We start from the raw sequence: 16279 nt of genomic DNA on the forward strand, positions 1-16279 counted from the left end.
GGACTGCTTTTGCTGCATCCCAAAGATTTTGAACGGTTGTATCTTCATTCTCATTAGTTTCCATGAATCTTTTTAATTCTTCCTTAATTTCCTGGTTGACCCTTTTATCTTTTAGCAGGATGGTCCTTAACCTCCATGTGTTTGAGGTCCTTCCAAACTTCTTGTTGTGATTTAGTTCTAATTTCAAGGCATTATGGTCCGAGAATATGCAGGGGACAATCCCAATCTTTTGGTATCGGTTCAGACCCGATTTGTGACCCAATATGTGGTCTATTCTGGAGAAAGTTCCATGTGCGCTTGAGAAGAATGTGTATTCAGTTGAGTTTGGATGTAAAGTTCTGTAGATATCTGTGAAATCCATCTGGTCCAGTGTATCATTTAAAGCTCTCGTTTCTTTGGAGATGTTTTGCTTAGAAGACCTATCGAGTATAGAAAGAGGTAGATTGAAGTCACCAAGTATAAGTGTATTATTATCTAAGTATTTCTTCACTTTGGTTAATAATTGATTTATATATTTGGCAGCTCCCACATTCGGAGCATATATATTGAGGATTGTTAAGTCCTCTTGTTGAATAGATCCTTTAAGTATGATATAGTGTCCCTCTTCATCTCTCACTACAGTCTTTGGGGTAAATTTTAGTTTATCTGATATAAGGATGGCTACCCCTGCTTTCTTTTGAGGACCATTCGAATGGTAAATGGTTCTCCAACCTTTTATTTTCAGGCTGTAGGTGTCCTTCTGTCTAAAATGAGTCTCTTGTAGACAGCAAATAGATGGGTCCTGCTTTTTTATCCAGTCTGAAACCCTGCGCCTTTTGATGGGGTCATTAAGCCCGTTCACATTCAGAGTTACTATTGAGAGATATGAGTTTAGTGTCATCATGATATCTATTCAGTCTTTGTTTTGTGGACTGTTCCACTGAACTTCTTCTTAAAGGGGAATTTTAAGAGGCCCCCTTAAAATTTCTTGCAGAGCTGGTTTGGAGGTCACATATTCTTTCAGTTGCTGCCTGTCTTGGAAGCTCTTTATCTCTCCTTCCATTTTGAATGAGAGCCTTGCTGGATAAAGTATTCTTGGTTGCATGTTCTTCTCATTTAGGACCCTGAATATATCCTGCCAGCCCTTTCTGGCCTGCCAGGTCTCTGTGGAGAGGTCTGCTGTTACCCTAATACTCCTCCCCATAAAAGTCAGGGATTTCTTGTCTCTTGCTGCTTTAAGGATCTTCTCCTTATCTTTGGAATTTGCAAGCTTCACAATTAAATGTCGAGGTGTTGAACGGTTTTTATTGATTTTAGGGGGGGATCTCTCTATTTCCTGGATCTGAATGCCTGTTTCCCTTCCCAGATTAGGAAAGTTTTCAGCTAGAATTTGTTCAAATACATATTCTGGCCCTCTGTCCCTTTCGGCGCCCTCGGGAACCCCAATTAAACGTAGGTTTTTCTTCCTCAGGCTGTCGTTTATTTCCCTTAATCTATCTTCATGGTCTTTTAATTGTTTGTCTCTTTTTTCCTCAGTTTCCCTCTTTGCTATCAACTTGTCTTCTAGGTCACTCACTCGTTCTTCCACCTCGTTAACCCTCGTCGTTAGGACTTCTAGTTTGGATTGCATCTCATTCAATTGATTTTTAATTTCTGCCTGATTAGCTCTAAATTCTGCAGTCATGAAGTCTCTTGAGTCCTTTATACTTTTTTCTAGAGCCACCAGTAGCTGTATAATAGTGCTTCTGAATTGGCTTTCTGACATTGAATTGTAATCCAGATTTTGTAACTCTGTGGGAGAGAGGACTGTTTCTGATTCTTTCTTTTGAGGTGATGTTTTCCTTCTAGTCATTTTGCTCAGTGCAGAGTGGCCAAAAGCAAGTTGTATTGGGAAAAAGAGAAAAAGAGAGGAGAGAAAGAAGGAAAGAAAAGAGAAAGAGAAAAAAAAGGGAAGAAAAAGAAAAAAAAAACGAAAAAAAAAAAAAAAGAAGAAAAAGAGGAAGAAAAAGAAAGGAGAAAAAAAGGGGGTGGGGGAAGGAAACAAATCAAAAAGCAAAACAAAACAAAAACAAAAACAAAAACAAACAAAAAAAAGAACCACCGGGGAGTATCTTCTGATTCTGTGTACTTTAAGTCCCTTGGCTTCTCCTGGAAGTTGTCCGTCTAGCTGGTGTTCTGGGGGAGGGGCCTGTTGTGCTGGTTTTCAGGTGTTAGCAGTTGGGGGAGCTGCTGTGCCCCCGCCTGGTGCAGGGCTCAGTGGGGGTTGTTTACCCCGTGAGGCCGCAGGAGGATCAGCCCCAGTGGCGGTGCAGCTCTGGAAACCTGGATTCAGCTCCGGCAGGAACTCCGTCTGCAGGGCCTGGAGGCTCCGGGGCGGGGCCGCTGATCTGCTCAGCTGGGGCAGGAGCGTCCTCGCTGTCCTGGGCCCTCCCGGCCTCTGCCTGTCCCGGGGGAGGCCGGATCCTGGGCTGTGTCCCGGCGCCCTGTGCTCCGGAGCCTGCGCTGTTGGATTCGCGCTCCCGGGCCGCGCAGCCCCCTCCGCGGAGCCGCCGCCAGAGCCCCTTCAGCTGCTCCGGGTCCCGCCGGGTCCCGCCGTGCGCGCTGCAGCCCTTAGGGAGCTCGGCGCACTCTCCTGGGTGCGCAGTTGCTGTTACTGTCCCCGGGAGCCCGAGGGCATCCTCGCCCTCCTGGGTCCTGCTCCAACTCCCTGGGAGCCCCTCTCCGCCCGGGAAGGTCGGTGCAGCTCCTGCTCCTCCGGGACGGGGCTCTCCTGTCCTGGGGACACCCGCCCCGGCCTCAGCCCGGCTCCTCGCGGGGCCCCTCCCCCTTGGAGGCCTTTGTTCCTTTATTTCTTTTTCCCCGTCTTCCTACCTTGATAGATGCGCGAACTCTTCTCACTGTAGCATTCCAGCTGGTCTCTCTTTAAATCTCAGGCCGAATTCATAGATTTTCAGGATAATTTGAAGGTTTTCTAGGTGGTTTGGTGGAGACAGGTGATTTGGAGACCCTACTCTTCCGCCATCTTGCTCCTCCCCCCCATCCTGTGATTTTTTAAATGCATGTCGAAGCCTGTCCCCTCCTCTCCTTTTCACAATTATGGCTATTTGTAAAGGGTATATATTCTGTATTTAAATCTTTTCCATAGTGGATGATTTTTTCAACATCAGATTTGTGAATAAATACAATAGAGTACTAGACTCACTAGAACAAAAGACCACAATTGCCTAATATTGAAAAAGTACACCAAAATATGGTTGAAATTAATTGAAAACCATACAAATAAGATGAATGCATGGATCTACAGAGGCAGAAATGATTTTGGAAGACGTCAATAAATTATGAATATTTAGCTGGGCTTCACCACAAGTGCTATGAATGAAGGGAACCTATCTTTGAATTCGATGTGTACATCAGTTCTATTTTACATTGTTTATTTCATGTTACTTAAAGTTGTCCTTGTCTTTTTTAAAGTTTTTATTTATTTGAGAGAGACAGACAACAAGAGAGAGCATATGCAAGGGGAGGGTAGAGGGAGAGAGAGAAGCACAACCCCGCTGAGTGGGGTGCCCAAAGAGGAGAGGGATCCCAGGCCCTGGGTCCTTGGCCTGAGCTGAAGGTTTTTCCCCATCCACCAATGAGGATGGCCTAGCAGTAGCTTTATGCTTATTACCCAGTCATTACCATCTAGTCATCCCCTGGATCCATATAAACATTGATCTTACAAATATCTGAGGACCACCACCAATGCACTGACAGTTATTCTGTGTTCTCCTGAATGTTGCCAAGGCTGTGGTGCTGCATTTTGTCCACCAAAACTCAGTGAATGACTCTCTACCCTCTTGTATGATAAGCCTGCCCCATTTGGTGTGAATTAAAAATGCTGGTCTCTTGGTTTTCCTCTTTTCAACGTGAATACACATGTAATAAGAAAAAGTGAAAAAAAAGTGTATTTTTCGGGGTAAGGGCCATTTTGATGGGGTGTTGTAAGGAGAGGAGGTTAAATGTGCAGTAGGGGGACATTTTCACAGAAGCACTTTCTCTGCCTTGAATTCTGTAGTTGGAATTGCTGTTTCAGTCAACTTGAGATATCTATCCCCTGGAAAATATCATGCTTTCTCCATAGGTGCAATGTGTGATTCCTTTGGGGGCCTTTGACACTACTATATTTGCTCATTTTGTGTTCACTACTTATCAGGATAACCAATGACAAAGTACACACATAAACCGACAGCCATCTTATCCTCTTTTGTGTAAATGCAGGACATCTCAGAAACCACCCAAACTGGTATGTATTCTGGAACCAGTCTCTTGCTTGGGAAAGTCTCTAAGTAGTAAGGCAGATGTTTGTTGTACTCATTCTGGGAAGATGCCCAGCTTCCATGGTCCTGAGGCTTGGGAGTGTGTGAGATAGGCAGCTTTTCCAGGTGAGAAAATAGGTCCATGTTTCTACACTCCTAGGAAGCCAATGTATTCTCTGTGTAGAGTGGTTATGAGTGCAACAGGCTTGTCGGTGGTGACTTGTTGACTCTATGTAGTGTGTGAGAGTGTGACTGTGAGTTTGTGTATGTGACAGAGAGAGAGACGCAGAGAAAGACAGAGGAGATTGAGAGAGAGAGATAGAGAGAGAGAGAAAAGAAAGATAGATAAAGACAGGGAAATACAGGGAAAGGGAAAAGAAGAGGTAAAGAGTGAGGTAGATTCTCCAGCAGATATGTCTTAATGAATCCACACAAGGGACGCAGTAAACATTTTCAAAAAAACCAAACCAAAACAAAACAAAACAAAAAATGCCATTACACAGAACCTTTTAGAGTCCTAAGATCATGGGTGACCCAACAGTGCAGATCATCCCATGCTTCATCACCAAATGCCTTTGTATTCACTAGGTCTCCATTGATATGAGTAGTATTCCCAAATCACTATTTCTCTTTCTTCAAGCTCTAATTTATGTATTTGATATAAAGAGACCAGAAGAGAGTGAGAGGTGCAGAGGGGGAGAGAAACATGCCCTTTACTGAGCAGGGAGCCCCACACTAGTCTTGATTTCAGGACACAGAGAGCCTCACCTGAACTGAAGGTACACTCAGGCACCTGTACCTGAGTTATTCTTGAGTGGCAATGAAATGTCCTGACAGGTACTCTGTGTCCTTCTAGATGCACCCTATGATCCTTTGGTTATTACACTCTTCCAGGTGATCAGAGCGAAAGTGAAAATTAATGATGTCAAGGCGAGCTTGAGTATCTTTCACTGAGGAACAAATGTCACTTTCATGGTTGATTATCACAAAAATTCCAATGAGAATCAGACAGTGTTCATTTGAGGTGAAATAAACAATCTTCCTGCTGGGAAGAGAGTTGAGTGGTTGCCTCTTGCAAAACATTACCTTATTTGAGAGTATGTTTAATGCTGGCAACATCAAAGCTGGAAATAAACAGCACGATAGGGTACTTTGCCTCAAAAACAGTTTCTCCTGCTTGATTCAGATTTGTTGGAATCGCCATCCTGAATGGACTGGAGAGACACATCCTTCAGGAAAAGAAGCATCTTCTTCCAGGCATCCTGTCATTTATTTGGGCACCAATATCTCAAACATGATGTTCCTTCTGGTTTTCTTAAGTCATTGAGACCTTTATAATCAGTGCAGACAGACACCATAATGGGATCTGAGCTTCATGGTGTCCTCTCTTCTGTACATGCAGGTAGACTCACAAACTTGTGAAAGTGGTACATATTCTGGAACCAGGTTCTTCCTGTCTTTAGTCAGGAGCAACAGTCTGATTCTTGGTTCTCATTGGAATGAGGATCACAGGTGTAGAGACCAAACAATACAAAAAAATGAGTAGGAGACATCACAGTGGGTGACAAAGCATGAGAGACTCCTACGCTGGGAAATGAAGGGGGGGTGGTAGAAGGGGAGTTGGATGGTAAAATTTGGTGACTGGGCAATAGGCACAGAGGGGGGCACTTGACAGTATGAGCACTGGGGGCTATACTATATGTGAATATTACAAAATCAAAAAAATTTTCAAAAAATTAACCACCAGAAAACCAGTCTTCCAGGTGGAGACCCATGTTCATGTTCTATTGTTAATTTATTTTTAATGGTGTTTAATTTGCCAACATATAAAATAACACCCAGTGCTCATCCCATCAAGGGCCACTCTCAGTTCCTGTCACTCAGTCACCCTACCCCACACAAACCTCCCTTTCTACGACCCCTTGATCATTCCCAGAGTTAGGAGTTTCATGTTCTGTCTCACTTGCTGATACTTCCCACTCATTTCTTGTCCACTATTCAACATAGTACTACAAGTCCCAGTAATCAGACAACAAAAAAGGGATACCTGGGTAGTGCAGTGGTTTAGCATCTACCTTTGGCCCAGGGCGTGATCCTGGAGACCCGGGATTGAATCCCATGTCAGGCTCCTGGTGCATGGAGCCTGCTTCTCCCACTGCCTGTGTCTCTGCCTCTCTCTCTCTCTCTCTCTCTCTTTCTCTGTGACTATCATAAATAAATAAAAAATTAAAAAATAAAAGGCATTCAAATTGGCAAAAAAGAAGTCAAACTCTCCCTCTTTGCAGATGACATTATACTCTACATAGAAAACCCAACAGACTCCACCCCAAGATTTTGAGAACTCATAGAACAATTTGGCAATGTGGCAGGATTCAAAATCAATGCCCAGAAGTCAGGGGCATTTCTATACACTAACAATGAGGCTGAAAAGAGAAATTAAGGAGTCAATGCGATTTACAATTGCACCCAAAAGCTTAAGATACCTGGGAATCAACCTAACCAAAGAGGTACAGGATCTCTACCCTAAAAACTACAGAATACTTCTGAAAGAAATTGAGGAAGACACAAAGAGATGGAAAAGTATTCCATGCTCATGGATTGGAAGAAGTAATATGTGAAAATGTCAATGTTACACAGGGCAATTTACACGTTTAATGCAATCCCTATCAAAATACCATGGACTTTCTTCAGAGAGTTGGAAAAAAATTATCTTCACATTTGTGTGGAATTAGAAAAGACCCCAAATAGCCACAGGAATATTAAAAAGGAAAACCAGAGCTGGGGCATCACAATTCCAGATTTCTGGTTGTACTACAAAGCTATGGTCATCAAGACAGTGTGATACTGACACAAAAACAGACACATAGATCAATGGAACAGAATAGAGAATTCAGAAGTGGACCCTCAACTTTATGGTCAACTAATATTAGACAAAGGAGGAACCCTATTCACTGGAAAAAAGTCTCTTCAGTAAATGGTGCTGGCATAATTGGACATCCACACGTAGAAGAATGAAACTAGAACATTCTCTTACACCATACACAAAGATAAACTCAAAATGGATGAAAGATCTAAATGTGAGACAAGATTCCATCAAAATCCTAGAGGAGAACACAGGCAACACCCTTTTTGAACTTGGCCACAGTAACTTCTTGCAAGTTACATCCATGAAGGCAGGAGAAACAAAATAAAAAATGAACTTTTGGGACTTCATCAAAATAAGAAGCATTTGCACAGAAAAAAAAAAAGTCCACAACACTAAAAGACAACCTACAGAATGGGAGAATATATTTGTCGATGACATGTCAGATAAAGGGCTAGTATCCAAGATCTATAAAGAACTTATTAAACTCAACAGCAAAGAAACAATCCAATCATGAAATGGGCAAAAGACATGAACAGAAATCTCACAGAGGAAGACATAGACATGGCTAACAAGCATATGAGAAAATGCTCCAAATCACTTGCCATCAGGGAAATACAAATCAAAAGCACAATGAGATACCACCTTACACCTTAAGAATGGGGAAAATAAGGTAGGAAACAACAAACGTTGACGAGGATGTGGAGAAAGGGGACATCCCTGTCTTGTTCCTGATCTTAGGGAAAGTCTCCCTGTGTTTCCCCATTGAGAATGATGTTTCCTGTGGGCTTTTTGTGGATTCCTTTTAAGATGCTAAGGAATGTTCCCTCTATCCCTACCCTCTGAAGAGTTTTGATCAGGAATGACTGCTGTATTTTGTCAAATGCTTTCTCTGCATCTATTGAGAGGATCCTACGGTTCTTGTTTTTTTCTCTCGCTGATATGATGAATCACATTGATTATTTTACAAGGGTTGGACCAGCCTTGCATCCCGGGGATAAATCCCACTTGGTCATGGTGAATAATCTTCTTAATGTATTGTTGGATCCTATGGGCTAGTATCTTGTTGAGAATTTTTGCATCCATGTTCATCAGAGATATTGGTCTATAATTCTCTTTTTTGGTGGGGTCTTTGTCTGGTTTTTGGAATTAAGGTGATGCTGGCCTCAGAACGTGTTTGGAAGTATTCAATTTCTTTCTATTTTTCCCAAGAGCTTTAATAGAATAGGTATGGTTTCTTCTTTAAACGTTTGATAGAATTACCCAGGGAAGCCATCGGGCCCAGGAATTTTGTGTCTTGGAAGGTTTTTGATGACTGCTTCAATTTCTTCCCTGGTTATTGGCCTGTTCAGGTTTTCTATTTCTTCTTGTTCCAGTTTTAGTAGTTTGCGGTTTTCCAGAAATGCGTCCATTTCTTCTAGATTACCTAATTTATTGGCGTATAGCTGCTCATAATATGTTTTTTAGAATAGTTTGTATTATCTTCGTTTTGGTAGGGTTCTCTCCTTTATCTTTCATGATTTTATTAATTTGAGTCTTTTCTCTCTTCTTTTTAATAAGGCTGGCTAATGGTTTATCTATCTTATTAATTCTTTCAAAGAACCAAGCCCTGGTTTTGTTGATCTGTTCCACAGTTATTCTGGTCATAATTTCATTGAATTCTGCTCAAATCTTTATTAAGTATCTTCTGTTTGGTGTAGAATCTATTTGCTGTTTTTGCTACAGCTCTTTGGGGCATGTTAGCTTTTGTATTTGAGTCCTTTCCGGTTTTTGGATGGATGCTAGTATTGCAATGTATTATCCCTTCAGGACTGCTTTCACTGTATCCCCAAGAGTTTGAATGGTTGTATCGTCATTCTCATTAGTTTCCATGAATCTTTTATTTATATTTTATTTAATTATTTTTTTGTTTTTAGTTTTTTTGTAAAATTATTTTTATTGGTGTTCAATTGGACAACATATAGAATAACACCCCGCGCTCATCCCATCAAGTGCCTCTCTAAGTGCCCATCACCCAGTCAGCCCCACGCCCCACCCACCACCTCTTCCCCCACCCCTAGTTTGTTTCCTAGTCAGGAGTCTCTCATGTTCTGCATCCCTGTCTGATATTTCCTACTCATTTTTTTCTCCTTTCCCCTTTATTCCCTGTCACTATTTTTATATTCCCCAAATGAATGAGACCATATAATGTTTGTCCTTCTCTGATTGACTTATTTCATTCAGCATAATACCCTCCAGTTCCATCCACTTCGAAGCAAGTCGTGGGTATTTGTCATTTCTAGTGGCTGAGTAATATTCCATTGTATACATAAACCACATCTTTTTTTTTTTTATCCATTCACCTTTTGATGGACATCAAGGCTCCTTCCACAATTTGGCTACAGTGGACATTGCTGCTATGAACATAGGGGTGCAGGTGTCCCAGGGTTTCACTTCATCTGGATCTTTGGGGTAACTCCCAGAAGTGCAATTGCTGGGTCATAGGGAAGATCTATTTTTAACTAATTGAGGAACCTCCACACAGTTTTCCAGAGTTGCTACACCAGTTTACATTCCCAGCAAAAGTTCAAGGAGTTTTCCTTTCTCCACATCATCTCCAACATTTTTTGTTTCCTGCCTTATTTTCCCCATTCTTATGGTGTTAGTTTGTATCTCTTGTGGTTTTGATTTGTATTTTCCTGATGGCAAGGGATGCATAAAATCCTGATGTTTATAGCAGCAATATGCACAGTAGCTAAACTAATGGAAGGAGCCATGAATCTTTTTAATTTTTCCCTAATTTCCTGGTTGACCTTTTCTTCATTTAGTAGGATGGTCCTTAACCTCCACATGTTTGAAATCCTTCCAACTTCTTCTGTGACTTAGTTCTAATTTCAAAGCATTATGTTCTGAAAATAAGCAGGGGACAATCGCATTCTTTTGGTATCCGTTCAGACCTGATTTGTGACCCAATATGTGGTCTGTTCTGGAGAAAGTTCCTTGTACACTTGAGAAGAAGTTCTATTCAATTGCCTTTGGATGTAAGGTTCTGTAAATATCTGTGAAATCCAGCTGGTACAGTGTATCAGTTAAGGCTCTTGTTTCTTTGGAGATGTTGTGCTTAGAAAACCTCTCAATTGTAGAAAGTGCTACATCGAAGTCACCAAGTAGAAGTGTATTATTATCTAAGTATGTTTTAACGTTGGTTATTAATTGATATACTTGACAGCTCCCACATTCAGGGCATATATATTGATGATTGTTAAGTTCTCTTCTGGGATAGATCCTTTAAGTATGGCATAGTGTCCCTCTTCAACTCTCAATACAGACTTTGGGATAAACTTTAGCTTATTTGATATAAGGATGTCTACCCCTGCTTTATTTAGAGGATCATTTGAATGGTAAATGGTTCTCCAACCCTTAATTTTCAATCTGTAGGTGTCCTTATGTCTAAAATGAGTCTCTTGTAGATAGAAAATAGATGGGTCCTGCTTTTTTATCCAGTCTGAAACCCTGCACCTTTTGATGCTTTCATTAAGCCCATTCATGTTCAGAGTTACTATTGAAAGATATGAGTTTAGTGTCATCATGATACCTATTTAGCCCCTGTTTTTGTGGATTGTTCCATTGGAGTTCCTCTTAAAGAGGAATTTTAAGAGTCCCCCTTAAAATTTCTTGCAGAGCTGGTTGGGAGGTCACATATTCTTTCAGTTCCTGCTTATCCTGGAAGCTCTTTATCTCTCCCCTATTCTGAATGAGAGCCTTGCTGGTAAAGTACTCTTGGCTGCATGCTCTTCTCATTGAGGATTCTCAATATATCCTGCCAGCCATTTCTGGCATTCCAGATCTCTGTGGAGAGATCGGCTGTTAATCTAATATTTCTCCCCATAAAAGTTAGATGTTTCTCATCTCTTGCTCCTTTAAGGATCTTCTCTTTATCTTTGAATTTGCAAGCTTCACTACTAAATGTCAAGGTGTTAAGTGGTTTATATTGATTTTAGGAGGGGATCTCTCTATTTCCTGGATCTGAATGGCTGTTTTCCTTCCCAGATTAGGAAAGTTTTCAGCTGTGATTTGTTCAAATATATATATTCTGGACCTCTGTCCCTTGGGAACCCCAATTATAGGTAGATTTTTCTTCCTCAGGCTGTCATTTATTTCCCTTAATCTATCCTCATGATCTTTTAATTGTTTGTCTCTTTCTTACTCAGTTTCCCTCTTTGCCATCAACTTGTCTTCTATGTCACTCATTCCTTCTTCCACCTCGTTAATTCTGGTCATTAGGACCTCTAGTTTGGATTGCATCTCATTTAATTGATTTTTAACTTCTGCCTGATTAGATCTAAATTCTGCAGTCATGATTCTCTTGAGTCCTTTATGCTTTTTTTAGAGCCACCAGTAGCTTTATAATTGTGCTTCTGAATTGGCTTTCTGACATTCAATTGTAATCCAAATTTTGTAATTCTGTGGGAGAAAGAACTGTTTCTGATTCTTTCTTTTGAGGTGGTTTTTTCCTTCTAGTATTTTGCTCAGTGCAGAGTGGCCAAAAACAGGTTGTATTGGGAAAAGGAGAAATAGAGAGAAGAGAAACAAAAGAAAAAGAAAAAAAAAGAAGAAGGAAAAAAGAGAAGTAAAGAAAAAAATGGCTGCTCTGGTGGCTCAGTGGTTTAGTGCCTGCCTTTGGCCCAGGGTGTGATCCTGGAGACCTGGGATCGTGTCCCACATTAGCCTCCCTGCATGGAGCCTGCTGCTCCCTCTGCCTGTATCTCTGCCTCTCTCTCTCTCTCTCTCTCTCTCTCTATTTCTCTCTCCCTCTCTGTATGTCTCATAAATAAATACCTTAAAAAAAGAAAAGTAAAAAAGGGGGGAAGCAAACAGAAATCAGTAAACAAGGGGGAATATCCTCTGATTCTATATACTGTAAATCCCTCGACATACCCTGGAACTTTCCATGTTGCTTGGTCAATAATTTGTTTTTCTCCTGTCGTCTAGCTGGTCTTCTGGGGGAGTGTCCTGATGTGGACATCCTCAGGTGTGAGCACTTGGGGAGTTACTCAGCCTCTTCCTGGTGCAAGGCTCAGTGAATGTTGTTTAATCTGTTTATCCTGTGAGGCCATGGTGATGCACAGTGGGGGTTGATTATCCTGTGAGACCCCAACAGGATCAACAAGAGTGGCAGCCAGTTTTTTAGCCCTGGAGTCAGCTCCTGCTGTAACTATCAGAGCTCTCAGTCTCTAGGGGCCTGGATGCTATGAGTGTGGGGCCGCTGATCTGCACACCTCAGCACTGCACAGTGGCAGGAAGGTCCTTGCTGTCCTGTGCCCTCCCAGCCTCTGCCTGTCCCAGGGGGAGCACCGGATCTTGGGCTGTGTCCCCCAGGCCCTGGGCTCCTGGACTTGCATTCCCAGTCACGCAGTTCTGCCTGTGCAGAGCTTCTGCCAGAGCTGCCCCTGAGCTCTTCAGGGGCCCAGCAAGGTGCAGGCTGCAGCCCTTTAGGGAGCTTAGCCCCAGGGTTGGCGGGCTCTCCCCCAGGTGCAGTTGCTCTGTTAGTGTCCCTGGGAGCCTGATGGCATCCCCACCCCTCCTGGGATTCTGCTCCAACTTCCTGTGAGCTCCTTTCTGTCCCGGAAGTTTGGTGAAGCTCCTGCTCCTCTTGGATGGGGCTTTCCTGTCCTGGGGGCACTAGCCATGTGGCCTTAGCCCAGTTCCTTATGGGGCCCCTCCCCTTGGATACCTTTAGTTTTTTTTATTTCTTTTTTCCTCTCATCTTCCTACCTTGATAGAAGCGTAAACTCTTCTCACTGTAGCAATCCAGCTGTTCTCTCTTTAAATCTCAGGCCGAATTTATAGGTTTTCAGGATGATTTGAAATTTATCTAGATAATTTGGTGGGACAGCTGACTTGGCAACTGTACTCTTCTGCCATCTTGCCCCACCTCCCCATGTTCATGTTTTAAAAAAAAATCATATAGCATTCAGGTAAGGAGTTTGTGTCCATGGAGGTAAGAGGAAGTGGAGGGTTAAGGACTCCAGTGCTGAGTGAGATCAGCCGAGGGATGGAGGCCAATTCCAGAGTCAAGGTGCTCTGTGCCACTCCCCTTTATGGTCCACAGGACAGCATTTGATGGTTTCCCTGAAATGGTCACAGATTACTCAGGTCCAAACTCTATCTGTATTCTCATACTCAAGGTGACAGGAACACTGATTCTGAGACTCACTGCAAAGTCATCAGCAAAACTTCCTCATTTCTTGTCCTCACACTTTTTAGCTCTGAGCAGCCCTTTTTTCAAACCCTAGGCAGGGATCCAGGTGTAGGTTGGAAAAATTCCCTGCTCAGCTTCTCTGGGGTGTTGGGTCCCACACTAAACTATGTTTCTACCCAGGCTGTAGCCTACATCCGAAGGAAAGGGAGACCTCCTGAAGAGGAAATGTGTCCACTCTCTGCCTCATTTATCTGAATACAACCAGCACAGGTAGGATCATAGTCTTCTCCTCTGCCTAGAAGTAGCCCCAGTTGGGATTCCTCTAGTATGCAAATGTGAACCTTCCTTTCTGAGTGTTGCCAGGACCTCACATAGTGCATCCCTCTGGATAGGAACCCACAGACAAATGGAAATGAACACTCATATCAGGCCAGCAAAATCCACTGCAGAAATCCCCAGGGAAGGCTGGTAACAGCTTCCTCATTTTTGATCCTAGACCTGAGCTTTCCAAGGAGGTAGGTAATAGCCAGACGTGCCTGCATATGTTCACATTACTTTAAGTCAGTGAAGTTACACATTCGATCCTTCATCATACATCCACATTCCTGGTACCCAGTAGATTATATTTAAATCACAGATCATGTCCATCATCATCGATGGCTCTCCTGGGCAGCTGTTCTGAGTCTGACACAGGGGCTGCTCACAGACACCCTCTAACCTAGTGTGTGTCCATCACCCATCACAGGCGAATCCCAGGTGGATCAGTGTCCAAGTGACAGCCTTCGTGATCTTTTGGAAATGAAATGCCAGGAGAAGGGGGTATTTTCTCTTAAGGAAGGTTTGCAACTGTGGTCAATGTCTAGTTGAAGGACTCTAACTCCCAAAGCCCAGGTAAGGTCTGAGGATCTCAAGGAAGAACAGGTGTTGACAGTGATTCACAACGTGGCCTCAGCTGGAGTAGCAGGAACATGGGGCCCCACTCTATAATCATCTCCTCTCCAAGCTTGTGTCTCTAAGGATTGGATATCGAGAACACAATTACTGAAGATGAAGAATACTTAGGTAAAGAACTACAATGAGGTGGGAATCAATGGAGAGGGTCTTGGGAGCAGATGGATTACACATGTTATTTTTAGACTGAGGGTGGGCGGGATTATGTCAAAAAGATTAAGGAATGGAATTGTTCATTATTTAGACTATAACCTATTTAAAGAGGGGAAATATTTTCATCTCTCCATTTAAAGAGGAAAAACATTCAGAATCCTGTGAGTTCCCTGGATGTAAGTAGACACTAGCAAGGATGGTTATCCATTCCATTTCCTTCAGTAATACAGGTTCTTTCACTGTAAATTAGGAGCTGGAGGATCCATGAGTCTAGGAATTTCAGCACCCAGATTAGAGCTCACTACTTTACTACATGGAGAGATGGTAACATCCCTAAGTAATCACCACCAATGTAAGGCAATGTTTCCTCAAATTTTCCTATTAGCCTTGTCCTGCTCTTCAACTGGAGATTTTTATGAAGGAAGACAAATGTGAAAAAATGCCGTGAAGCACCGCTGAAACGGACCTTATCAGGTCTATGTAAAAAGAGCAAATTAAACTCTAGGAGGTTCAAACTTTAACCAACTTAAAAAAATTCAGAATTGGACAGAATAAGAAAGCTACTTAAACTGACTCCTCAGACATCTCCTGGAAGAAGTCAGTTATTGGAAAAAGGTATGGACCCAAGACTTTCACCACAGGCAAACGATGATAGATAATGGGCAGCTTCCACCCAAGATAATGGGACAAGATTATCATCTAATTCATTTCTATTTTATATTAGCTCAGTTAAAATAATTCTTCTCACTTTCCACAGACCCCTTGTGGCCTTACAGCCAGAATGACCCTTTTCTTCTTTTCATACTTGCTATACTATTTATAATCATTGTTAGGTCAGAACATAGCCATGCAGGTGCCATGACTACCTGTTTTTCTGCCTATGCCATGCATCACGGAAGTTCATGGTAAATCCCTCTGGAAAATGTGGATTTCATCCAATGAAATGAATCACCAAGGCTGGAATTTCCAACTTATTAGTGAATTTCCATATGAGACCACTTTTGTTTGTTCAGACACAGGACTCAGAGAAATTACTATTCATGCGAAAGATTAGGAAATTGTTCCCATGGGTGGAAATTGCAGAAATCAGGATGCCGAGAAAAACAGCAACCTGTCATTTTGGCAAATGTTACTGGTCACGTCCCAGATGGAATACCAATCAGTCAAATCCTATTAGGATGAAGAGTGGTGGATGGTCACATACCCTAGATTTCCTGTTGGCTGGATGTGGGGACATCAGTGTCATTGTTAACAACTTCTGTACTTGGACCAATAAAGTCAAGAAGGCTGAACAAGCTGTGAAGTGCATAATGGAAGAATCTGTCTAGCTTTCAGTTTGATTCTTATGGCTTCCAGGATTTGTTCTTTTTATCTGGCTTGGGCAAATGGGGTTCCTCAATTGAGGTACTTTTTTTTAGGTACCTTAACTTGTTCTTTGTTTGTTTGTTTGTTTTCATAGTAGTCATAGCCCTGGTCCAATGCATTCTATCTGGAGCCTTAACGGGTTCTATAGAGATAATCTAGTGTGACATGAATGTCAACAAAATCTTCCAATTCAGCTGAATATGAAGATGACTAGAGCATATGCAGCAGCACATGTGGGATCTGTTTTCTGAGTGGTTCAACCTCTCCCAGGTGAGACAAGGACCATAATGGGGACTGCGAATAGAAGACACAAATGGGCAGTCTGGACACAGCCTGGACACAGATAAAATTGAACACTCATCAGTAACCCACCAAGGAAACCAACTGATTCTCTAGGCTTTCTTCCTTACAGTAATTCAGAATAGTATCTCGGGTAAGCAGTCCAGAAGGTAACCAGTAAACCTTGACAAAATTGATCACATGAATTGT

The 16279-nt window shown here is 42.2% G+C and overlaps 1 long non-coding RNA gene across 1 annotated transcript in view; it reads left to right on the forward strand.

Annotated features, from left to right (window-relative positions):
* The window catches only part of LOC112671760 (uncharacterized), a 32935-nt gene extending 16981 nt beyond the window's left edge, over positions 1–15954 (forward strand). The window contains exons 2-4 of the long non-coding RNA XR_003143843.2: positions 13502–13591; positions 14067–14383; positions 14811–15954. This is a non-coding gene — a long non-coding RNA (uncharacterized LOC112671760). The remainder of the gene's footprint in view (positions 1–13501; positions 13592–14066; positions 14384–14810) is intronic.
* The last annotated feature ends 325 nt before the right edge of the window (positions 15955–16279 follow it).

The sequence above is a fragment of the Canis lupus genome, chromosome 32 (genome assembly GCF_003254725.2).
Source record: "Canis lupus dingo isolate Sandy chromosome 32, ASM325472v2, whole genome shotgun sequence".
Taxonomy (NCBI): domain Eukaryota; kingdom Metazoa; phylum Chordata; class Mammalia; order Carnivora; family Canidae; genus Canis; species Canis lupus.